We start from the raw sequence: 27447 nt of genomic DNA on the forward strand, positions 1-27447 counted from the left end.
GGCAGAGTGGGCCATCAACCACAAAGGGAGACTTGTAATTTTAACCCTAGCTATAAAGATATTAACTATTGAATATACTAAAGAATAATTACATTTTCTTATTTAAACATATTTTCACAGCTATTGGGTAGTTTAAAGTATTTCTGTTCAAATGAAATCTTTGTGCTTTGTCATTGTTTCATTCTGCCTAAGACACAGTGCCACGTGGCATATGCTATGTGTCTCTGAATGGAAATCGCCAGCAAGGAAACAAGGTTATGTCTACGACAACAATCAGATAAACCATTCTGCCTATAAATTCAATCAAACACTTAACTTTAAGTGGTTTCTTTTGCTGAATTGACAGTCATACTGGTTACTCCTGTTCTGTGCATAGACAAAGTATTAACAAGATTTTACTGAGCCAGTCTCTAATCTGAGAATGATGAAACAGCAGGCCAGAGACAAAGTGCCAGTAATCAAGTAGTGGTTTAATTAATTAGTTTCATTATGAGGAACAGATTTTCAAATCTGGACTTCTCCTCATCAGAATTACACCTTGCTGAAGTGAAGACTGAGATTATATACATAAATCAATTTTTGAAAAAATGTTTGAAATAACTACCATTTCAGAGAAATGCAAATTAAAACAACTCTGAGGTACCACCTCACACTGATCAGATTGGCTAACATGACAGAAAAGGAAAATGACAAATGCTGGATACTCACACATTGTTGGTGGAGTTGTAAACTCATCTAACCATTTTGGAGAGCAATTTGGAATTATGCCCAAAGGGCAATCAAACTGTGCATATTCTTTGACCCAACAATACCTGTACTAGGTCTAAATCCCAAAGAGATAAAAAAAAAAGGAAAAGGGTCTATATGTACAAAAATATTTATAGCAACTCTTTTGAGGATGCTTATCAACTGGGGAATGGCTGAACAAATTGTGGTATATGATTGTGATGGAATACTATTGTGCTATAAGAAATGATGAACAGGATGGTTTCAGAAAAACCTGGGAAGAAATACAAATTGTTGCAAGTGAAGTGAGCAGAACCAGGGGTATATTGTATATAGTAACAGCAATATGGTATGATGATCAACTGTGAATGACTTAACTATTCTCCACAATACAGTGATTCTAGAGCATTAAGAAAGACTTATGATGAAAAGTGCTATTCACTTTCAGAGAAAAAAGTGATGGATTCTGATTGAAGATCTAAGCACACTTTTTAAAACTTTATTTTTCTTTATTTTTTTGGTTTGTTTTCTTTTGGAATATGGCTAACATTTAAATATGTTTTGCATGACTGCATATGAATAATCTATATCAAATTACTTGCCTTCTTAATGAGGCTGGAGGAAAGGGAGGAAGGGAGAGAATTTGGAACTCAAAATTTTAAAAACAAATGTTAAAAATTGCTTTTACATGTAATTGAAAAAATACAAATTTTTATGTATTTATTTTCTAATTTATGGAATAAAACAAGCATATCTACATGTAACAACAATGCTACTTGCTGCTACTGTGACTGTCTAAGACCAACAACACCAGAACACGGGAGGGCTGCTAGCACAAGTTCTTTGATCTGCTTTTCTAAGAAAAGCAACTTTAAGGGGTTAACAATCTCACTTTAATTAAGCAAACATATACCATTCGCTTAGTTCAGGGGGAAAAGCCAGTACCCTGAATTTCAGAGAGAATACAAACAAAAATTACAAGCAGAAATTACATTAACAGAGCAAATAACACAAACCAGTCTATCTATAGCAATACATACATAGTTACTAGAAAGAGAAGCACTAACATCTGGGTTTTTCAGAGCAGAGGCTGGGGAGCTCCTTAGCAATGGCTACTCAGAGTCTGGTCTGGTCAAATTGCAGGACACTCTTCCAGTGAGTGAGCCCCAAGCAAAATGCTAACCTCGGAGTATATATACACTTCTTTAGTGTCAGAGAGCTTCACACCTCTCATGACCTAATTAGCAAAAGGGTGTGGGCCTTCCTACAAACAAAGGCAAGACTCAGTCAAAGGCACTTGGTTACCTTAGTGCTGAGAAGCACTCCAAAACAAAGACAATGAAAAGTCCCACTTTGCTTGCCATTATACCATATAACATAGTATAATAAAAAAGATGATTGCATATGAAACTGAATATCTATTATGCACAATTTGCTATTCCTTTTGAATATATAATAAAGTTAACATGTAAATTTATTTTTTTTCTTTTCCCCTTTGTTTCTTCCTTCCTCCTCTGCCCTAGAGATGGCTACCATTAGACACAAAAAGGTATATCTATATATCTATATATCCACATATCTATATCTATACACACATATGTATACACACACACACATATATATACACATACATATACATACACAAATAGGTATGTATATACAGATATACATACACACACATGCACACACATATATGTAAAATCATTCTATATGTATTTCTATTTATCAGTTCTTTCTCCAGATGCAGATAGCATCTTTCTTCATATGTCCTTTATAGTTAATTTGGGTATTTGTAATAGTTAAAATGGTTTATTTGCTCAAAGTCATTCTTAAAATAATGTTGCTGTTACTCTATACAGTGTTCTCTTGGTTCTGCTCATTTTACTCTTCATTATTTCGTGCACATCTTTCCATATTTTCCTAAGATCATTAAGCTCATCATTTCTTACAGCACAGTAATATTCCATCGCCATTATATACCTTAACTTATTCAGCCATTCCCCAACTAATGGGCATTCCTGCAATTCCAGTTCTTTGCCACCAGAAAAGGAGACTTGTGGTCTCCTTTATACAAAATATAAAGATTTTAGAACATGTAGGTTCTTTTCCTTTTCCCCTACTTGTCTTTGGAAATAGATAAAAAAGTGTTATTGCTGGGTGAAGGGGTATAGACAGTTTAATAACTCTTTGGGCATAATTCCAGATTGCTTTCCAAAATGGTTGAATCAGTTCACAATTTCATCAACAATGAATTAGTGTTCCAACTATTCCATCTCCCCTCCAACACTTGTTGCTTTCCCTTTCACTCATTTTAACCCAATCCGATAGGTGTAAAATGATATCTCAAGGTTGTTTCAATTTGCATTTCTCAAATCAATAATGATTTAGAGCTTTTTTTGTATGACTATAAATTGTTTTGATTTCTTCATTGGAAAACTGTCTGTTCAGATCCTTTGACCATTTATCAATTAGGAAATCATTTATATTCTTATAGATTTGATAAAGTTCTTTATATATTTGAAATATGAGACCTTTATCTGAGAAACCGTCTATAATTTTTTTCCTCAATTTTCTGTTTTCCTTCTGATCTTGGTTATATTTGTTTTATTTGTACAAAACCTTTTTAATTTAATTTGCTTGAGATTATCCATTTTACATCTAACTTTATTCTCTATCTCTTGTTATTCCTATCTTCTTATACACCTATCCATAAGTCTGATAAGTAATACATTCCATGTTCTTCTAATTTTCTTGTAATATCTCTCTTATATTTAGGTCATGTGTCCATTTTGTCCTTATCTTGGTAAATGGTGTAAGATGTTGGTCTATGCATAGTTTCTGCCATACTGCTTTCCAGTTTTCCCAACAATTTTTTTGTTACCAAATAAGGCATTCTTATCTCCAAAATCTTAAGCCTTTTCACTTGTCAAATACATGGTTATTATATTTATTTGTTGCTGTAAGTTGTATGTCTACTCTGCTCCATTGATCTACTTTTCTATTTCTTAGCCAGTACTAGATAGTTTTGATAATTACTGCCTTATAATATAATTTAAGATCTGGTACTGCTAAATCTCCTTCCTTTATATTTTTTGTTAATTTCTTTGATATTACTGCATTTGTTAATCTTCTCCTCTCATAGATAAATTGAACTAAAGAATAAGTAAAAAAGAAGTCAAAGAAGTAAATTTTAGATTAGCTAGATATGATAGCTATCTGGAGAAAATTGAATGGAAATAGAAAGGAACATATTTTTTCTCAGTGGTTTATGGTACCTTTACAAAGATAGACCATATATTAGTACATAAAAATTCTATAGCTAAAGCAGAAAAGCAGAAGTATTAAAAGTATCCTTTTTAGATCACCTTGCAATAAAAATTATATTTGACAAGGTACCATGGAAACATAAATTAAAAGTTAATTGGAGATCAAACAACCTTATCTTAAAGAATGAGTGGGTTAAAGAACAAATCATAGAAATAATAAATATTTTCATTGAAGAAAATGACAATAATGAGGAAACATATCAACACCTATGGGATACAGCAAAAAGCATCCCTAGATGCTTACATCAATAAATAAAAAAAAGAAATTAGAATTCAACAATATATTGGTGATGTTTCCCTACCTTTTTTTATGTGTCATTGGTGACACATTAAAAAAAATAAAAATTCACCTGGAATTCAAATAAACTACTATTATAAGGTACTAAAACTATTGTATTTTATCTGAACTCAAGGAAGTAGGAGTAGCAATCATAATCTCTGATGTGGAAAAAACAAAAATAGACATGATTAAAATAGGCAAACAGAGAAACTACACTTTGCTAAAATATAGACAATGAGTTAATTTCAATACTTAACATATATGCACCTAATGGCATAGCATTTAAATACTTTCAGGAAAAGGTAAGCAGAGAGAAATAGACAGTAAAATTATAATAGTAGTGGTCAGAAGGGGGTTTAATGTATCCTTTCTGAAGCAGACAAATCTAACAAAAAATAAAACATGAGGGAAATTAAAACCTGAATAATATTTTAGAGAAGTTAGACATGATAGGTCTCTGACAATCATTCAATGGGAATAGAAAGAAGTGATGGGTGTATAATGTTTATATATAGAAACATACAATATGTTTACATAATTATATATTTCTCAATTGTATGTGACATTGTTGCAAAAAACACTAATGTATTATTAGGGCATAAAAACTTTGTTGTTTTTTGCAAATTCAGAAAAGCAGAAATATTCAGCACATCTTTTACTGTGCAATAAAATTATATTCAATAAAAGGACACTGAAGAGAAAAGGCTAAAATTAATTTCTGAATAAATACCACAAGCCTAAATAATTAGTGGGTCAAGGAACAAAATGCAGAAATAATAGATAACTTCATTAAACAATGAATCAACATGGCAAAATTTGTGGGGCACAGCCAAAGTAATTGGTAGGATAAATTTATTTTTCTAAGCACTTTCATTAACAAAAGAGTTAAAGAACAGATGAACAAATTGGGCATGTAACTAAAAAAAGTAGAAAAAACCCACTTTAAAATCCTAATTATATGCCAACTTAGAAATCCTGAAAAATCAAAGAAGAGATTAATAACATTGAAAGTAAAATACAAAACAAAACATTGAATTAATAAGATAGGTTGTTTTTTTCCCCTTTTTCTTGGAGTGGGGAAGGCAGGTCAATTGGGGTTAAGTGACTTGCCCAAGATAACACAGCTAGTAAGTGTGTCAAGTGTCTGAGGCCGCATTTGAACTTAGGTCCTCCTGACTCCAGAGCTGGTGGTCTACTCACTTTGCCACCTAGCTGCCCCAGATACATTGTTTTTTTTTTTTAAAGAAACATCAAAATAGACAAACATTTGCCCAATTTGATTCTAAGAAAAGAAACAGGAGCGTCAATATCAAAAGTTTAAAAGGAGAAATCACAACAAATGAAGAAATAAAGAATCTTATTAGAAACAATTTTCCACAACTATATGCCAATAAAACTAAGTTAAATGGAGGTATATCTACAAATATAAAATACTCAGGTTAACACAAGAAAAAAAAAGGAGACTGTAAACAACCTAATCTCATAAGAAAGAAATTAAATATATCAAATATAATGTCTCTAATAAAAAAATCTCAGAATCTGATAGACTTACAAATTTCCATCAAATAATCAAATAAAAATTAATTCCAATATTACACATGTAGAGTTAGGAAAGGAAATTATCCTGCCAAATTCCTTCTATGAATCAAGCATTTTCTTGGTACCTAAACCAAAGAGAGTCAAAATAGAGAGGGAGCAAAAAAAAAAAAAAAAAAAAAAAAAAAAAAAACCACAGACCTATATCCCTAATGAAGATTGGTGCAAAAAAGACTTGAAATATTAGCAAAGAGGCTACATACAGTAGCACAGATTATGCACTGCGGTCAGGTTAGATTTATATCAGAAATGCAAGGCTAGTCCAACATTAGGAACATTATAAATAATTGACCACATGAGTAGCAAGAACAACAAAAATCATGATTATTTCAATAGATTAAGAAAAGAGAGTGAGAGGAAAGGAACTGGAAGCACCTTTTTGTAAACAGCATTCTCAAGCAGCTTAGGCATGAAAAGGAATAGAAGTATAAGATGATAGTTACCAGGGATAGAGAGATCAAATTAATGTTTTTTAGGAAAAGAGAGACATGGGTATGTTTTTAGGTAATTGGAAAGCAGCCAATAGATAGGAAAAGTTTGTAGATTAGTGAGAAAGTGAGGAGGATAGAAGATGCAATTTTTTTCGTCTGGAAAAGATGGGTTGGGCTGGGCTCAGTTGTGCATGTAGAGATTCGTATTGACAAGGGAGAAGGATATTGTATCATGTGAAACTGGAGTGAAAGGGGAAACAGTTGCAGAAAGAGTCTGAGGAATATGAGATGAGGAAAGGGGAGAGGGCCTCAAATTTTTTTCAGTGAAATTATGTCAGCTGGGGGTGGGTGGGGAGAGAGTCATGAAAGATTTAAGAAGAGAGGAAAAGGTTTGGAAAAGCCACCAATTGAGATTATGTAACAAATTTATAGTGGATCCAATCAACATGGTTTCATGTTTTTCTCCAGTTTTCCTCAGTAGCATGTGAGTAGGAACAAAGGCAGTGGATGGTGGGAGTTATCCTAGGCTGAGGAGATTGAAATTAAGATACAGGGGCAAAAGACTCCAAAGAGGAAGAGTTGAGTTGCTTCTCCAAGAAATCAAGATGGGGAAGTGAGGAGTCAATGTAGCTTGGGAAAGAACTGAGAGGAGAAGGGATTGGTTGTCATGGTGAAGATGAACAATAAGGTTAGGTTTTACAAGGCAGAGAAAGAGTGGAATGATAACTTTACCATCATATAAAGGAATTTCAGAGTTTTTGAACATAGAAGTGCAATTCTTATGGGAGATGACAAGATTTTTTTTCTTCCCTACTTATTTACTCTATCATTGGTTTTGTTTTTGTTTTTTGTTTTTTTTAAGTGGGGCAATTAACTCTTTTGGGTTCAAATGGAGCTACTTGATCATGCCTTTAAATCCAAATCACTCTGACTCTCGCTGAGAGTCAGTGTAAATAGCAATTGTTTCTATTGGGACAGAAACTTTGAGGTTCTTCCTCTCCCAGATTGATTCTTTTGTAAAGGCAAACCAGGCCATTTTTTTTGCCTCGATTCTTACCTAGCCTTTAATTACTGAATGGGTGTTATCTCAGGCAAAGTGGTACTGGGAAAGACCTTAGCTTAAAAGGCCAGCACTGCCTATATCCTGGTCCTTCGCCAGTAGTCCTGATCTATGTCTTACCACTGGATTCCTATGACTCTGGAGGAAAGAGTGGGGCTGATGACTTTACATAGCTCTGCCTCACTTAAATCCAATTCACTTGCAAGTCAAGACATCACCCTCCTGATATCATTAGTCCTTTTTGAGAATGAAGGACTAACAACAACAGTTCTCTAAGTAAGGAAATTTTCCTTTTCCATTAAGCCTAAATTTACTTCTTTGCTAATTCCGATTGATCTTGCTTTGACCTTCTGAAGTCCAATGAAATGGGTCTAATAGTTCTTCCACATTTCAAGTTCTTCTCCCAATTTGTGGCAAATCATTTTATATGAAGAAAAAAAGGTAGGGAAACATCACAAATATATAAACCTATCAGGCGGGTGGACAGAAAAGTGAGCTAGATGATTGCATGCCACAGTCCTGAATCAGGATACTCCTCCACGTGACATGAAACTCCATGTCTTCCTTATTTATACCAGGAGATGGAGTCAGGACACATGTCTTGATCATGGGGTGCCCCTTCATTCTCAGACTTATCTTCACATTTAGTACCACAGGCTTAAGGATGGAAATAGAGAAAAGCTTATCACAAATAGCAGAACACAGAAAAGTGTGCACACATAGGCACACAGTCATTGTCACAATGTTGAAAATAAAATTGTACCTACCTCAGTATTTAATGTTTAAGTGAAAGGCTGTGATTCTACTTCAATACTAAGCAAGATGTTTATCCACATGGCATGAATTCTATCATTTTTCCTTATTCCTATGAGGAAGTGTCAGGCGATGAATTGCTATTCTATAATCCTTTGATGTACAACTAGATTTATCAGGATTGTTATCAATCCTATTTTGCTCACAAGATGACTCTCATTTTTAGATTCTTCCCCGCTCGATGAAATTTCTGAAACTGGGAGTATCCGAGGCTGGGCAGCCTCTGACGTAAGTTGATTCATAAATAAAAAGAAGAATAATGAAAAAAACCAGATCTCTTTCCATTTTTGTATTCTGTGACATTCTCATCTCTGCAGGCTGTCTGGCAGTCTCACAGTGAAGTATTGCATGTGTTAGAAAGATGGATTGCATCTGCAGTGTCTCAATTTCAACTCTGTGTAAGCTCCCACTGAACATTTCCATAGGTGTGTTAGATTTTTATCAGAAGGGGAAAATTGCTCCTGCTAACAGATTTCTCAAGGCCTCCCAAAATGTGTTATTTTAATGTAAATAACAAAACATTAAATACTTTGTTGCATAGCTCACAGTACACTTATTTTCAACATCTATGAGTGCAAAGCACAATATATGTGTGTGTATGTGTATTTTTTTGAACAATCACAGACAGTTCTATCGCTGTTAATTGGTATAGAGCATCCCTAATGAATCTATTTCCTTTAAACAAATGGAGCGAAGAAAATAAATGGCAACATATTAATGCATTGATCCTCCCTTTTACTAACAGGAAGGTATTCAATGAACACTAAGAAAATATTTCCAAAACAGAATTCTTTCCCCCCACCCCAAACCCTCCCATCTTCCAAACCTCTCTATTACTGTAGAGGGTATCACTATCCTTCCAGTTACCCATTATCACAACCTAGGTATCATCCTCAACTCCTCACTCTCTCTCACTTCCATTCCACCCCTCCTCCCCCCATATATTATCAGTTTTCAACTCCTGCAAATTCCACCTTTGTAACATCTCACTTATAAGACCCCTTGTCTTCTTTGATACTGCCAACATCCTGGCCTGGGTCCTCATTGTCACAACAAAGGACAATAGCTTGCTGATTGATCTCCCTGGGAGGTATGTTGTCTTAAGTCTGTGACTCAAGTCACTTAATCCTGGTCAGGAGATAAAGGGGGATGGGGTGTCCAGTCTATATCAGATCACCCCCCTACCATAGGAGACCACTCCCAGCTTTGGGCCACCTAGGCGGAAGAATGTGTCTGCACCCAAGCAGCTTCCAATGCAACTTCATTATCAGTAATATCCTTGTGAAGATCTTTAGAGCAGGAAGCTGGCTGGGGGTGAGGGGGAGCTCTGATCATCGTTTTTTCACAGTATGTGTGTGTGGTTTTGGTAGGTCCAATTCAGCTGGTGAGGAAAGGATAAGTTTCCCTTCTTGCTTGTCCCCAACCTTGTACGTCCAGGTATTCCAGCCCTGACTTTCAATCTAGTCAGTTCCCTTAGCCTGATTCATTTGGGGAATGGGGTGGGAATGTATGTGAAGGTATGGTGTTCTTATCAAACCATTCATAGGATGATAATGGGAAGAATTATTTGAAGTGATGATTTCAAGCAGTACTGGCTTCCAGATGCTCGCAATCTTCTAACATCAAAGACTGCTAAACTTTTTTGTTTAAAAAGCAATCCAGATTCAAATTTTTTCCTCTGTATTTCTTTTGGGAAGCTATAAAAATAGCTCATCCAGGGATACTGGTACCATACGAAATCACCTTGGAGGTCCAGTAAAATTTCCTTTGGAGTTCCTATGCTAAAGTCACCCAAGCTTTCCTCAGTGGAACACAACCACTTCAAGGGCAATGTGGAGGGAATTCAAACTTACCCAACAAGAGGACCAGCTCAGGACCTTGGAAGCTCAGCTTGGGAGAAAAGACAATAGAATAAGGTGGCAGCTATGAAAAGAAGAAAGAAAGATTAATTTTGTCCTCTGCATGTCAGGCACAAACCTGCTAAGAAACAATTGTATTCAATTTCAAATTATTCTATATTCAAGCCATTTCTAACTGGTGAGAGGAAAGGAGGGGGGGGGAGAGAGAGACAGAGAGAGAGAGAGAGAGAGAGAGAGAGAGAGAGAGAGAGAGAGAGAGAGACAGAGAGACAGAGAGACAGAGAGAGACAGAGAGACAGAGAGAGAGAACAAGCTAGCCTATTTCCCTATGCTTTCTAACATGTCTCTCCTCAAAACAATTTGAGGTAATAGAAGGGTCTTGAATAAGAAAAATGTTAAAATATCATTTGAGTTTAACATTCTAGAATAGCCACTACTCAATTCCTTTCTTGACCACCTGCTCAAGAGTTAAAAGAACATTTGCTCTGTCATAAATATATCAGTCTTTGATTGCAAAAGAAGACACTGACCTTAAGTTCTTCATAGTGTCAATTACATCAGAGTGAAGGGGAGGCAATGTTCTTATCCAGACAAGAGTTCTTTGGTTTTCTGTCCTTGATCCATTTCCTGGAACCTTAGCCTTTGTTTTTAACCCAGTTCCTAAAAGGAAAGTCAAGGAAGGATTTTGGGCTAGAGAAAATATTATTTTTTAGTATTTTTTTAAATTTTTTTTGAGGGGGGAAGACAGGGCAATTGGGGTTAAGTGACTTGCCCAAAGTCACACAGCTAGTAAGTGTGTCAAGTGCCTGAGGCAGGATTTGAACTCAGGTCCTCCTGACTCCAGGGCTGGTGCTCTACTCACTGCACCATCTAGCTGCTCCCCGAAATATTATTTTTTAAAAAAATATCTTCAGTTGAACTACAAAAGGAGGTGTTTAATATGTTTCCACACAGACATTGACAATAGTGTCTCTTATAGCTGAAACAAGATGAAGATTCTCCTAAGTATCTCAGGCTTGGGAAGGAAAAGCAGAGATAGGGCTTTCTCCTTCATTCCTTTGTATCCTGGTATGCTGCTTAGGTTTGTTTGCTTTGCTTAAAAAGTCAACCCAAGCTATGAAGATGTGAGGTCTGGATGACACAAAATCTCAGTGAAGTGAATAAATGACTAGTCTGCATAGCACAGAGATAGCCAGTCTGACACTGTCATTCATATGAATAGGCAACACTTAAAAAAACCCTTTTAAGGTTAAATGTCCATTGAAAAATTTTGTAAATGCTATACTAGAGTAGAGGAAAAAAAGAGGATTTGCTCAGGTAACTAATGATGAGGTCCAACAAACAAGCAGTAAGCAGACCAGCAATTTTATGGGGTACAAATATTCCTGAATGGACCAATGGCATCAAAGCTGAGTCCAGAATTATGAGTTAACCTGAGGAAGTGCGTTTTCCTCCCTCATGTGCTTCCCTATAAGGTTCTCCAAAAATTGTGCCCATTCACCACCAGAGATATTGAGTGCATTGGTGGGAGGATCATGGTCAAAGTTTATTTTCAGATAGATTGTGGTTTATTAGTCATGCATTTTCTTTAATGTATGAGCATCTATTATGTTGGGCAGCTAGGTGGCCTGGACTGGATCAGGAAGACTTATGTTCATGAGTTCATATCTGGCCTCAGACACGTATTAGCCATGTGATCCTGGACAAGTCACTGTTTGCCTCAGTTTCCTTATCTGCAAAATCAGCTGGAGAAGGAAATGGAAGACTACTCCAGTATCTTTGCCAAGAAAACCCCAAAGGGGGTCATGAAGAGTCAGATATGACTGAAATGACTAAACAACAAAAATCTTATTATGTCATTATTAAATAAATGGTTATGTTTAAGATTTAAAACCGTCATTAATGTGAGTACTTGGTTGTGTAAATAGCACACACTGTGTGAGTGTTTTGCATTCTAAATGAATACTTGTATAATTGGGAAATGTATTAGTGTATCTCAAGAGCTAGGTAGGGTTACACTTAGGATCCTGAAAGAGTTTGAGTATTATGATTTCTGTGTGGCTTGTATATACCCAATATGACCTCCCACATGTATTAGACTTATATTTTTAGGATTGTCCTTAAGGATTTTTAGCAGGAGTATTATGAGGCTCAAATTAGACAATGGATGTAAGACACTTTACAACTTTGAAATGTTATGCAATTGCCAATTATTATTATTGTTAATTATTAGCCTACAGTGACTAGGCCTCTAGTCTGGTGATATTTTCATTCCCTGAGCCTTCTATTTGCAAGCAATGTTTATACAATACAGGGATGTCCTGGCAGATGTTTAATAGCGCTCTCTGGGGGGGGAAAAGGATATACACACACTTTAAGTTTAACCTGTGTTAGTAATACTTTGTTAGGTCTAGACCATGAACAAAACAATAAATCAACCCTGATTTGTAGGGATTGCTGATTTTCTGAGGTATAAATGCTCACAATGAATATTTTTAATTTTAATTTCTTTTTTAAAGTACAAACTATTTTTTTAAAGTTCTGAATCTCTTCTTCCCTCTAACTTCTCTCCCACCTAATGAAAAGATAAGAAAAACAAAATCTATTACAAATATGTATAATCATGAAAAACAGATTTCCACATTAGTCACCTTTCTGCCCTGTCCCCCTAAAAAAGCAAGAAAAAAGAAAGAAAAAATCATTTATATTCTAAATCTATACTTTCAATCTATACTCCAAATCCATTAGTTTTCTATCATTTTGCAGACAGCATATTTTATCTTGAGTTTATGGTGGGTCATTGCATTGATCAGAATTACTAAGTCTTTTAAGGTTGACTATCTGTACAATATTGCTATTCTTGTTCTCATTTCACTGGGCATCATTTCATAAAAGTTGTCCCAGGATTTTCTGAAAGCATTCTTTTTGTCATTTCTTTCAGCCCAGTAGTATTCTATCGTATTCACGTACCAGAACTTGTTCAGCCATTCCCCAACCAATAGAAATCCCATCAGTTTCTTATTCTTTGCTGCCACAAAAAAGAGCTGCTACAGATATTTTTGTACATAGGGGCCCTGTTGCAATGAAAAAAAAATGCAATAAAGAGAAAATGAGGCACAAAGAGCCAAACGTTGGCTCATTGGCAAGGTTAGTAATTGCCAATAAAGGGGATGTAAGGCCCCTCAGTAGCTAAGGACCCTTCTGAGAGGCATAGCAACTCTTTTATACAGTTGGTTACACAAAGTACCAGAAATAGCCCATTGGTGCAAAATAAACTAAGACTGTGATTGGTCACACAGAGAGGAAAGATGGGCTTTGCTTGGCTTGACTCAGAGCAAGGATTTCCATAACACAGAGCAACAGGGAAAAAATGAGGAGTTGACTAATATCCTCTGGAAAGTCTCCTGGTGGGCAAATATCCTATGACAATGTTGACACATTCTCCCACGGTCAGTAAAAGCTCACAGATTTGGAAAGCTAAACTCTTACAAACTCTACCACTGTCATGCAATCAGGTCTGAATCTGATCCACAAGTATTGATACACTGATTAAATACAATTCTCAATCAATAGTAATTAATAAATAATATAAAGTAGGGCATTAATTTTCAATTTCACAGTCCATTTTCACTTGTTTTGATCTCTTTGGGGTATAGACCTAGTAGCAGTATCTCTGGGTCAAAGGTATATACAATCCAATAGCCTTTTGGGCATAATTTCAAATTGCTTTCCAGAATGGTTAGACAACCACAGTACATTAGTGTGCCTTTTCCCCCCATATCACCTCCATCATTCATCACTTTCCTTTTTGCTGTCATCTTAGCCAATCTGATTAGTGTGAGTTGATACTTCAGAGTTGTTTTCATTCGAATTTCTCTAATTATTAGTGATTTAGAGCACTTTAGATAATTATTGGTAGCTTTGATTTCTTCCTCTAAAAACGGCCTCTTCATGTCCTTTGACCATTTATCAATTGGGTAATGACTTTTATTCTTATAAATTTAATTCAGTTCCTTATGTTTTAGAAATAAGACCTTGATCAAAGAAACCTGTTACAAAGATTTCCCTCCTTTCCTGCTTTTCTTTTAATTTTAGCCACTTTGATTTTGTTGATGTAAAAACTTTAATTTTATACAATCAAAATTAACCATTTTACTTCAAGTGAACCTTTTTTTTTCTATATCCATAAATCTGACAGGTAATTTCTTTCATACTCCACTAATTTGCTTATTATTATATATATTATCACCCTTTATGTCTAAATCCGGCCTGCACAACATATAACCTGTGGGCTGCTTGTGGCCCACCAAAGGATTTTGGGCAGCCTGCCACAAATATAGAGGATGGAAAAGAAAGTAAAGATGTAGCACCCTTACTAACCCACCTTCCAATAGTCATTATCGTGCCCATCAGGTAACTTCACTGCCCGCTCTCTCCTGCTGTCAAGTGACCTACTGCAACCAACCATCATCAATCTGTCTCTAGTCTGAGAGGAATGATTTCATAATAAATAAAAATCTTAAGTAATAAGTGCAATTAATTGATATTAATTGAAATTTTTCTTTTTAAAAATATGATTTATTTGCAAAATATTTTAATCATTATTTATATTTTTTACTTGGAAAGTGAGTCACTAAAAAACCATCTGCAGCCCGAAGAAGTTTAGCCTATTTTAATTTTGGCCCCTACTTACTGCAGGTCTGGTCTAGATTATTCACCCGTTTTCTGCTTGTCTTTGGTATATGGTATGAGATGTTGGTTCCTGCCTAGTTTCTACCAGACTATTTTTCAGTTTTCCTAGTGACTTTTGTCAAATAGTGAATTGTTTCTCTATTTGACCTTTGGGGTTCTCAAATACTATGTTACTGTGCTCATTTACTTTGGTATATTGTGTAACTAATCTGTTCTACTGATCCACTTCTATATTTTTAACTCAATACCAAATTAGTTTGATGAGTACAGCTTTGTATTATGGTTTGAGATCTGGTACTGCCCATTTTTTTCATGGGTTCATTCCTTTGATATTCTTGATCTTTTGTTCCTCCAGACAAATTTTGTTATTTTTTGTAGCTTGATGAAGTATTTCTTTCATAGTTTGATTGGTATGATACTCATTAAGTAAATTAATTTAAGAAGCATTGTCACTTTTATGATATTGACTTAGCCTACCCATGAACAGTTAATATTTCTCCAATTATTTAGAGCTGTCTTTATTTGTGTGAAGAATGTTTTATAATTTTGGTCATATAGTTCCTGCACGTATCTTGAGCAGGTAGACTTTCAAATATTTTAAACTGCCCATAGTTATTTTAAATGGAGTCTCTCTATCCTTTCGTGCTGGATTTTATTGTTTATATACAGAAATACTGGTGATTTATGTAGCTTTGTTTTCCATCCTTCAGAAACTTTGCTGAAGTTGTTAATTGTTTTGATTATGTTCCCTAGGCAAACCATCATGCCATCTGCAAAGAGTGATAGTTTTGTTTCCTCTTCCCCTATGCTTATTCCTTCATTTTCTTCTTGTCTTATTGTTGGAGCTAGCATTTCTAGTATAGTGCAGTATAGTATAGTATAGTATAGTATAGTATGGTATGGTATGGTATGGTATGGTATGGTATGGTATGGTATGGCATGGCATGGCATGGCATGGCATGGCATGGCATAGCACAGCACAGCACAGTATAATATAGTATAGTATAGTATAGTAATGTGATGGTGATAATGGATATTCTTGCATCATCTTGATCTTATTGGAAAGGCTACTAATTTACTTCCATCACAGATCCCTTTTGTTACTATACTTTCTAGTATTATTTTTTAAACAAGAATGGGTGTTGTATTTCAGCAAATACTTTTTCTACACTTCTTGAAATAACATTGTATTTTTTAATTGACATGATTAATTATGCTTAAGTTTTCCTAATATCAAACCAGCTTATCATTTCTAGTTCAAATCCAGCCTGGTCATACTGTATAATCTTCATGATATATTGCTGTAATCTCCTTGTAATATTTTTTACATCAATATTCATTAAGGAAATTGGTCTAAAGTTTTCTCTCTGTTTTGACTCCCCTTAGTTTAGATATCAAGACCACATTTATGTCATAGAAGGAACCCAATATAACTCTTTCTTTATGTATTTTTTTTAAAGAGTTTCTGTAGTATTGGAATTAATTGTCCTTTAAATGTTTGGTGGAATTATCATGTAAATCCATCTGGTACTATTTTTTTTTCCTTAGAGAGATCATTTATGACTTGTTTAATTTCTTTTTCTAAGATAGGGTTATTTGAGTTTACTAATTTCTGTTTTGTTCATCTGGGCAATTTACATTTTTGTAAATATCCATCTACTTCACTTTAAAAATATTAATTAATTAATTTTTAGTTTTGAACATTCACTTCCATAAGATTTTGAGTTCCAAATTTTCTCTTCCTCCCCCACCCCAAGACAGTGTGCAATCAGATATAAGCTCTACATGTACATTTATACTAAATATATTTTTACGTTAATCATGTTGTAAAGAAGAATTAGAACCAACGGGAGGAACCACAAGAAAGAAGAAAAAAAGAGAGAGCAAATAGTATGCTTCAATCTGCATTCAGATTTCATAGTTCTTTTTCTAGATTTAGATTGCATTTTCCATCATGAGTCTTTTGCAATTGTCTTAAATCATTGTATTGCTTAGAAGAGCTAAGTCTATCAAAGCTGGTCATCACACAATGTTGCTGTAACTATGTACAATTTTCTCCTGGTTCTGCTCATTTCACTCTACATCAATTCATGTAAATCTTTCCAGGTTTTTCTGAAATCTGCCTGCTCATCATCTGTCAAACCCTCACTTTTTTTTTGAGGAGGCAACTGTTCATCATCTCTTACTGAATGATAGTTTTCTATTACATATATATATATATATATATATATATACCACAACTTGTTCAGTCATTCCACAATTGATGGGCATCCCCTCAATTTTCAATTCTTTGCCACCACAAAAAAGAGCTGCTATAAATATTTTGGTACATGTGGGTCCTTTTCCTATTTTTATAATCTCTTTGGGATACAGACCTAGAAGTGGTATTGCTGGATCAAAGGGTATGCATAGTTCTATAGCTCTTTGGATATAATTCCAAATTGTTCTCCAGAATGGTTGGATCAGTTCACAACTCCACCAACAATGCATTAGTGTTCCAATTTTCCCACATCTTCTCCAAAATTTATCATTTTCCTGTTTTGTCATATTAGCCAATCTGAAAGGTATGATGTAGTGCATCAGAGTTGTTTCAATTTGAATTTCTCTAATCAATAGTGATTTTGTTCTGTCCTTTTTCACTTTTATTGATGTGTTTACAAATATAAAATTTCCCCCTGGATGCTGCATTAATTGCATCCCACAAATTTTGTTATGTTGTTTCACTGATGTCATCCTTTAATTAAATTATTGATATTCTATGATTTGTTTTTTGGGCCACTAATTTTTCAGTATTGGGCTAGTTTCTAATTTTTAATTTATACTGCAAAAGGCCAAAGAATGCATTTTTATTGCATTAAGGTCAGAAAAAGATGCATTTAATATCACAGCTTTTCTGCATTTGTTTGTGAGGTTTTTATGCCCTAACGCATAAGTCAAATTTTTGTGAAAGTGCCATAAACAGCTGAGAATAGATGCACTCCTTTCTATTCCCATTTTATATTCTCCAGAGGTCTGTGATATGTATGTTCCTATTGATATTAATTCATTTTGCATGGTATCTTTTAGTAAAATGTAGTTTCCCTGTTAATCTCTTTTAATTAGGCCTATTTTTTTTTACTTTGTATGAAATCATGATTAACACTCCTGCCTTTAAAAAAAAATTTCAATTGAAGCATAATAGAATTTGTTCAAGCTCCTTATTTTAACTCTATGTGTATCTTTCTGTTTCAAGTGAGTTTCTCTTTGGTAACTTCTATTTGGTTCCTTCTAATTTGCAGTATTTTTTTCCTTGACTTCAGAGTTCTGGATTTTGGCTATAATATTCCTGGGAGTTTTCATTTTAGTGTTTATTTTAAAGAGGTGACTGGAGAATTCTTTCAATTTCTACTTTTCATTCGGGTTCCAAGTGTCTGAACAGTTTTCCTTTATAATTTCTTGAAATATGATATCTAAGCTCTTTTTTTTTTGTTAATGAATTTCAGGTAGTCCAATGATTCTTAAATTGTATTTCCTTGAACTACTTTCCCCGATGAGTTGTTTTTCTTATAAGATATTTCACACATTCTCTCCATTTTCCACCAGCAGTTCTACCTGGCCTTGACTGTGTGATTACCCCCCAAATCCCTTTTATCTAACTGCCCCACCTCCATTTTTCAGCTTCCTTTTGTTTATTATTTCTCCCCTTCCCTCATTAGATTGTAGGCTGTTTGAGGACAGGGACTGTCTCTTTTTCCTATTTGTATCTTTAGCACTTAGCATAGTGCCTGGCGCATAGTAGATGCTTGACAAGTGTTTGTTGAATTGAATTTTCTTCTGTTTCTTCTTCAGCCTTTTGATGTTATTTTATAATTTCTTGATGTCGCTTGGAGTCATTAGCTTCCATTTGGTCAATTCAATTTTTAAGGAGTGTTTTGTACCTATTTTGAAAAGTTATTGATTTTCTTTTCATAACTTTGTTGTGTAAATTCCCATTGATTGGGGAATCATTAAACAAATTGTGATACATCAATGTAATGGAAAATTACTGTGCTATAAGAAACAATGTGTGTGAGATATCCAGAGAAGAATGGAAAGACCTATATAAGCTATTACAGAGTGATGTAAGCATAGCCAAGAAAATATGTACACAAGGATTACAACAATGTAAATGGAAAGAGCAACCAAAATTTTAAAAAATGAATGTAACAAAATTATAAATAATCATATAAATAAATAAATAAATCAAGGACAACTCAAAAGAAGAGATATTAGAAAATACCCTGAACCCATCCCAAATCAACCAATGGTTAGGGTGTTTCTAATGGAAGAAATTCAAATTATCAACTTAGATTATGAGTTAATATTATGAGAAAATGCTCCACATGATTAATAATAAGAGAAATTCAAATTAAATCAACTCTGTGATTCTACCTCACACTCAAGTTGCTCCTTCTTTCCTTCCTTCCTTCTTTCCTTTCTTCCTTCCTTCCTTCCTCCCTTCCTTCCTCCCTTGCTCCCTCCCACACTCCTTTCCTTCCTTCCTTCCTTCCTTCCTTCCTTCCTTCCTTCCTTCCTTCCTTCCTAAGGACTCATTTATAGTAGCTCTTTTTGTGGTGGCTAATAACTGTATACTAAGGAGATCCCCACTAATTAAGGAATGGTTAAAGAAATTATGGTATGTATAAATTATCTAATGGAATAGAATATTATTGTCCTGTAAGAAATAATGAAAGAGGAGGAGTGAAAAGGGGAGGGAGGAGTAGCATTTATATAACCTCTTCTAATGCCAGACCTTGCCCTAAGCACTTTATAAATATTATTTCATTTGATTTCATTGATTCGAAAGAGATTTTTGGAGAAGTTTGGGAAGACATGCATGAACTGATGAATGAAATGAGCTGAACTAGGAAAATTTCTATAATAACAGCATTGTAAAGACAACAACTTTGAAAGACTTGCAAACTCTAACCTGTTTCTATCATTCTCCCTGATTGCCCTTTACTTTGTTGTCTCCCCCTCAATAAAGCTGTCCTGTTTTCTTGTGAGTTCCATATTTCCTGTGTTGGGTTTTTGATATTATGAACCTCTCTGAGAATACCGGAGGAACAGGATTGGCATGTAGGAATCACTATTGGAAAGAACTCCTAATTCAGTAAGATCATAGATCCATTTGACTCTTTGAAGGCAATTGTTATAGATGAAGTAAAAAAAAAATGAGATAGAAACACTTTTGAGAATGAGAAAAAAAAAAACTTTTTTGGATCGGATTCTTTGATGATCAAATCTCTGGAAATACCAGTCTTTTCCCCTTATTTTTTCATATTACTCACTTTCCATCTTCCCTTTTGATGGCAACTTCCCCGGAGCCTAGACCTCAAAGTTGTCTAGCCTACTTGCACTCATTTTCACTGTCCTCTCAGTCCATGCCCAGGTGACTCCCTGGGGGATGGAACTGCCCTCAGCTAGATGTTCGTCTCTTTCAGCTTTAGTGGAGTGTCCCTACACACATATGCCCTTCCTTAGTTCTTGCTCTTCCTCAGTTCTCCTGCTGAGCCCTCTTGTAGCACAAAGAAGTGTCTCAGTGATATCCAGCCAGAACGAGCATCTACCATTGGTTTTTCTGCTGCTCTGGGAGGAGACAGAGGTGGAGAGACTTAGACTGTAAGCCCCTGGCACCCACCCTAAGATGGGCAGTGGGGGAGGGGGTGTTGAGTGAGTTTTCTGTTAGGGTTTGGAGATTAACCTTCTTTGCTTTTATTTCACTGGACTTTAAAAAACTTTTTTTGGAGGGGATTCTTTGTGTCCTCAACCATTGAAACAACTGAAATTGTTTTATCTCCTACACAATCTCTTATTTTGGAGTGGTTTGAGTGGATGTGAGAATGTGACAAAATGTCCAGTTTTCTATTTTGTTGATTGCATGATTCATAAGTCTCATGGGATTTTCTTTCTCTCTCTTCTCCTCCATTCCCCTACTCTATTCTCTCCTCTCCTTTCCTTTAAAAAAAACAAGTTGGCTATACTAAAAAACGATGGGAAGTAGAATAACATTTACATAATACTGTAGATGCTCCAAGAGCATTGGAGTTAGGTTAAAAGAATCTGGGTTGAAATACTTGACTTGCTATTTATTTAGTCCTTCTAGTCTTTTTTTCTTATCTACAAAATAAGGGGGCAAACTAGAATGAATGAGTCAGTTAAATTTTACATTTATTAAGTACTTAAGGCTTAACACTAAACTGGAACAGACTACAAAGACAAAAACATAAGACTCTGCTCTCAAGAATCTTACATTCTACTTGGAGTTAGGGAGGGGGCAGTGAAGACACAGTAAATGTACAAATTACATATACATATACACACATATGCATGTGTATATACATACATACACACATATGTACATATATACATACACATACATAGTAATTTCAAGAGAAAGCAGGGGCTAATTAAAAAATGAGAGACTTAGTTCTCCCTCATCTTCTCAGTTGAGGTAGTTACAGTATGTAATCACAGATGATCAAGTTTTGATAGTAATAGTTATTAACACCCAATAATCCCTTTACAAAGTATGAATATTTTTCTCTGATTTAGAAAGTAGCAACTTTATTTGAAAAAAAAAGAAAAAGAAAAACCTGTATATGACCCACATGACATAATCCAGACAATTTCAGACAACTAAAGAAAGACTAAGTCATCAGAGAAGAATTCAGGACTTCAGCTTCTGGTAGGGAAGGGGTTTTCTCTCCCACTTCCCACTCTCTCACCATTCTTCCCATCCATGGCCATCCTTGGAATCTAGCAGTGGTGCTGCTTTAAAAAGGCAGTTCTTGGATCCAGCAGTTTGAGTGTTGGTCCAAGAAACTCATACCATCCAGAAAGACAGATGCAGAGATGCAATCACTCAAAATCTGAAGCTGCTTCAAGGATTATGACCTCTGACATCTGAGAAGATAGCAGACTATGGAATCAAGAGAGAACTAATCCTAATAGTCAAGAGTTGGGCTGCATAGAGGACTGTATGAAAAAAGAAAGGTCCTGCAGCCTGCCAGTGCTATAAGAGTACTCTTGTCCACATATTTCCTAAATGTCGCCTCACTCCCTTTATACTTTGTGTTCACTTGTCCCATTGATGCTGTAGATATTTAGGAGAGGTGGAGGTCGAGATAGTGACAATAATTTGACTTTTTCAGCCATGTTATAGATCTAGAAAAGACCTTGGAGATCACCTAGTCTGACTCAATAATTTTACAGGTGAGAAATAATGACAGTTAAATAAGTAGAAGCCCGTCTGGGCTATACTCCCCAACTTAAGCTCACAGGTCGGGTTAGTAAGAGAATGATTATCCTAGGTAACCTACTGTATATCTGCACTCCTGATACTTAAGCCCATTTCTGAATTCCCCTTTAATATTCAGTGAGTTAGAGTTCCAGATCACGTGACCAACGAGATGGAGGAATAGACCCTTTTCCCAATCCTCATGACTTCTCAAACCTTTCCAAAATAGGATTTACGTACAGGAGATAAAGCAAGTTTAGCTGTGACTCTGGACTGATCCAAAGAACCCTAAGGAGATAACATGATGAACTAACAACAGAGAAGGCCAATCCTTATTCCTAAAACAGCCACTTATTCACTACAGGCCACCAAACTTTAGCTGCACAAGTAGCTCTCCTGGCTTGCAACATAACTCAGCTCTGCACTGCCTCCTCACCCTTCCCCCCTGCATCACAGAAAGTCAAAAGCCAGAAGCTTGCTCTTCTGAGGATGGAAGTATGGCAGTACACCGTGCTGAGGAAGAGAGGAAATCTGGGCGGGACACCAGGCCTGAGGCAAAAGGGTACTGACATCTAGATGTGTTAGTCCTGTACTCCCAGAAGTTATCTGATGTAGGTCTGCACCAGGGTGGTGGCAGTGTTAGAGGAGACAAGAGGGTATATGCAAGAGTCATTGTGAAGGTAGACACCTAATTGGATATGGGAAGTGAGAGAGACTAAGAAGTTAAGGATGACATTTAGGTTGAGAGCCTGGAAGAATGGGACGATAGTGATATATCAATAGGAAAGTTAGGAAGAGGGAAGGCTTGAGGGAAATGATAATGAGTTCCATTTTGGACATGTTGAATTTAAGATGTTTACATGATATCCAGTTTAAGACGTCCAATAGGGAGTTGGAAGTGAGAGATTAGAAGTCAAGAAAGAGGTAAGGGCTGGACAAATAGATCAGAAAATTATCTGCATAGAGATGATAACTGAAGCCATGATAGTCATGAGATCACCAGGTGAAACAGTATAGAGGGAAAAGGGAAGATGGACCAGGACAGAGCTTTGTGGGGCACCCATGGTTAGAGTACTTTCAGATCTAGACAGAATGAGGATAATTTAATTTCTACATGTGATGATAAGTACCCAAATAATATAAAATTTGGAATCAGCCTCAGCCTTCAAGCAAATCTAAATATTAACCCATTGATTTTAGTACTACTCTCTTAGAACCAAGGAAAACAAATATGTCCCTTCCTCACTTGATAACTCACAAAACATTTGAAGTCAGCTGTCATGGTCTCTCTTAATCATATCTTCTTACTCCAGGTTTGGCATCCTTAATTCAAGTGATCTTCATGTAGCATAGTTTCAAATCCCTTTGCCATCCTAGCCACCCCATCTCTGGCTTATAAATTTCCCTTCTAAAAGAATTAGTCACAATATTGTGTATGTGGTTTAGCCAGGGAAGGAGACAACAGCACCATCATTTTAGATTACAGTGAATGTTTTTCATATAATTTAAGGACTTGTTCAGCAGTATATCAAAGGTACAGAATATGCATTTTCAATGCCATATATTAACAACTATGTCAGGAACTGGGCACAGTAATGGTGGAAATACTGTTGATTAATTAAATCTCTCAAGTAATACAATGAGGAAAACTTAATTGTAACAAAAGAGTGAAATGTGTTTTTTTTTCTTCTGGAAATGAGATAAACTACTACAGTTTTATATGTCTATACACATAGCAATGAAATCATCCTGGAGAGTCACTATTGATGTTTAATTGATTTAAATAACTTGACTACTGGAAAACTATTTGGAGAAACCTGGTTGTTAGAGGCATGGATAGACAGTTGTTCTGGGATCTAGACTACCCCATCTCCAAGGAACACTGCAATTTTTACCTTTGTGGAGAGTAAGAGGTGGCCCTACGTCTAGTTGGGGAGGGATAGACAGGATTTAGAACTACCAAGGGGAAGTGAACCCTTCATTATCCTGTCTCTAATGGGGTAGTGGGCTAGAATTATATCTAACCACCACAATCAATTATTTGTAGGCTAATGGCACAATAAGGGATTAAGAATAAAAGTCATTTTCCTTTTAAGGAGAGGGTAACAGTTCACTATCATTAGTTTAGCTCCTGCCCACAAAACACTGGTTACACAAAAGACCATAATGAATAAGCCTTTATATCGAAGTAAGCAGTAAACAGAAATCATGATGATTATGCAGCTTAAGGTAAATAATAAGAATAAACCTTAGTAAACAAACTGTTTTTCTTAAGAGCAGGATAAAACCTCAGTTTAAGCAAAGGGAGAACAATTTTACCAATCTCACAGGGTATCTGTATAGAGAGGAGTGACTTGTGAGTCTGCTATTAGCAGTTTCTTCCATTTCAGGTGCTGATGATCAAGGAAAATTGTGAAGAGGGAAGGATGGTAATTTCTTTTTTTTTAAATTTATTTATTTTATTTATTTAATATATTTAGTTTTCAGCATTGATTTTCACAAGAGTTTGAATTACGAATTTTCTCCCCATTTCTACCCTTCCCCCCACTCCAAGATGGCATATATTTTGGTTGCCCCGTTCCCCAGTCAGCCCTCCCTTCTGCCACCCCACTCCCCTCCCATCCCCTTTTCCCTTACTTTCTTGTAGGGCAAGATAAATTTCTATGCCCCATTGCCTGTGTATCTTATTTCCTAGTTGCATGCAAAAACTTTTTTTTTTGTTTTGAACATCTGTTTTTAAAACTTTGAGTTCCAAATTCTCTCCCCTCTTCCCTCCCCACCCACCCTGCCTAAGAAGGCAAGCAATTCAACATAGGCTACATGTGTATCATTATGTAAAACCCCTCCACAATACTCATGTTGTGAAAGATTAACTATATTTTGCTCCTTCCTAGCCTATCCCCCTTCATCCCTCCTCAGAGCAAATCCGATGAGAGCAAGATTCACTCATTTCCCCTCACCTGCCTTCTCTTCCTTTTCTACAGAACTGCTTTTTCTTGCCACTTTTATGTGAGATAATTTACAGGATGGTAACTTCTGCACATAACTATAATTTCTGGGAGATCTCCTCTCTAATATTCAAACTTCATGCTTATCTCTCTCCCAAAACTTCTCTGTAGAACTCCTTATTTGAAACACACAGCTACACAGTCATTGGCTCAGAGAGGTCTTTCAGTTAGGAGGCACATTTACCTCCATGCATGTGGCAAATAATCATAGTGCTATCTTTCTAATAACCACCTCTGGAACACCTCATCAGTAACCTTGCTGGGTTGTTATGAGGATCAACTGAGACAACATTTGTAAAAGTGCTTAGCACATTGCCTGGTACGTAGTAGGCATTACATGAATGCTTTTTCCTTTTGCTTCCCTTCTTTTTCCTATCCTGTGCCCCTGGGGCTCCTCTAATTGAAAGGTGGAATGGAGAGCTCCTCTCCAAATCTTCAATTAAGAAGGATGTCCAGGCCAGTTATCTCTTCATTCCTTAGCCAGGCTGCATGCCTTTGGATTTCTCCATCAAGTCCCCAGGCTGAATATCTTCGCTCCCCACCCCTTTTCAGCTTCTTTTTGTGTGTTATCTTCTCCTCTTGAATTATAAGCTCCGAAAGAGTAGGGACTATCTTTCTTTTTTTGTATTTGTACCCTAGCTCTTAGCACAGTGCCCAGTAATGAGTAGGTATCAATAAATGCTTATTGACTGACTGTGGGAGAAGGTTGGGAAAGCTTTGAGGTCCAACCTTAAGGATCTTCATTCCCTCCAATAAAGAGGAGTCAGAAGGTAAGCAATAAAGGAAACTTTTTAGAAAAGAAAAAATCTTTTTTGAAAAAAATTTCCAAAGATCTAATGAGGAAGAAAACTCAAATAAAGACCTTGAATATAAATAGATAAACTAACAACAGAGATGTTAATAAAAGAAGGGATTATAGCCTCCAAATCAGCTAAAAGAGCCCAGCCATCTATGAACAAATATTGGAAAACAAAGAAAAATGAATTAACACCTGATGAGACTGAGGATCCTGTGTATTCCCAAGAGAGCACAGAATCAGAGAAGGATACTCCTGAGTCATATAAAATAAAAAAAAAACCCAACAACATGAAACCACAGTTTATGGCCTGCACAGAAGGAACACTTGGCAGAGTTAAACAACAACAACAAAACTTAAATCCACAGTGCTTCACTGAAGTCTCACTATAGAAACAAATCAGAAAAAAAAACTGATTGAGAATATAAATACACAGAACTGAAGGATAATCTGGGAGAAAGAAAAACAAAAATCAGTAGCATTAAGAAGAAAATATCACCTTTATAGAAATAAAAGATACTGTTTCTGAACACAGAATACATAGAGACAACTTCAGGATCAGAGATCTCCAAAAAGGAAATGCCAAGTCAAATAATCTGAACAGAATTATCCAAGAAATATAGCTCTGAGCTTGTGAACATAGAAAACAAATTGTTAATCAAAATAATTCATAGACTTTCTGAATATGCTGCAAACTCCAACATAGTTTTGGGCTTACCTTTGGGATAAAAATACAAGCAAAAGAATGACATCCTCTGCACCCAGGCAGCATCCTCTTCACTCAAAGAGTGCTGAAAGGGGAGAGGATGCAGGGTATACACACAGGGCACATTGATAAAGTCCATAGAGTCAGAAGCACAGCCAGGAGCGTATTGAAGCATGACTTGTCTAAGCCCATCTCCAAAGATGGAGGCCCTGAAAGGAACTCAACAATTGGAGAAAGGGATTAGCATGGATAAGGGAATATTCCAGAGAGAGAAGACCGCAGGCGCTGAGAGAAGTTCCAGGACAAGAAGGCAGCTGAGTTACGGTGACAAAGTTGATAAGTCAGAAGCAACTATACAAATAGAGATAAACAGGTAAACTATATTTTGCTGAAAGACACCATAGACAATGAATTAATATAAAAACTAAACAAATGTGCAACTATCTAAAAACCTAAAGGAGATGACAAGATGCAACATTGATTTTTGGTTAACAGCACTAGAAAATGCAGGAATAAATGGAACTTCCCTTAAAATGATAAATAGTATCTCTCTGAAACCAAAAGACATTATAAGTAATGGTAATAAACTTTCCAATAATATTAAAGACAAATAAGGATGTCCATTATCACCATTACTATTCAATGTACTGTAAAAAATACTAGGTACAGAAAAAAAAAAGAAATTGATGGAATGAGCATAGGCAAAAATAAATAAAATTATATCTTTTTTGAAAATGATGTCATGGTTTAATTAGAAAACCTTACAGTCAAATAAAAATTAATTGAAACAACTTTAGCAATATTGAAGAAAAGAAAATAAACTCATGGAAATCTTTAGCATTTCAGTATATTACCAATAAAAACCAGCAGGAAGAGATAGAAAAAGAAATCCCATT

At 35.6% G+C, this 27447-nt stretch overlaps 1 long non-coding RNA gene across 1 annotated transcript; it reads right to left on the reverse strand.

The window, feature by feature from the left end:
* Positions 1-7718: 7718 nt before the first annotated feature.
* Positions 7719-10745, reverse strand: LOC118838836. The gene is made up of 3 exons (XR_005009602.1): positions 10622-10745; positions 10086-10155; positions 7719-8076 (listed from the first exon to the last, which is right to left on the reverse strand). It is a non-coding gene; the product is annotated as an uncharacterized LOC118838836 (long non-coding RNA).
* Between the last annotated feature and the right edge of the window lie 16702 nt (positions 10746-27447).

This window comes from Trichosurus vulpecula, chromosome 2 (genome assembly GCF_011100635.1).
Source record: "Trichosurus vulpecula isolate mTriVul1 chromosome 2, mTriVul1.pri, whole genome shotgun sequence".
In the NCBI taxonomy this organism is placed as follows: domain Eukaryota; kingdom Metazoa; phylum Chordata; class Mammalia; order Diprotodontia; family Phalangeridae; genus Trichosurus; species Trichosurus vulpecula.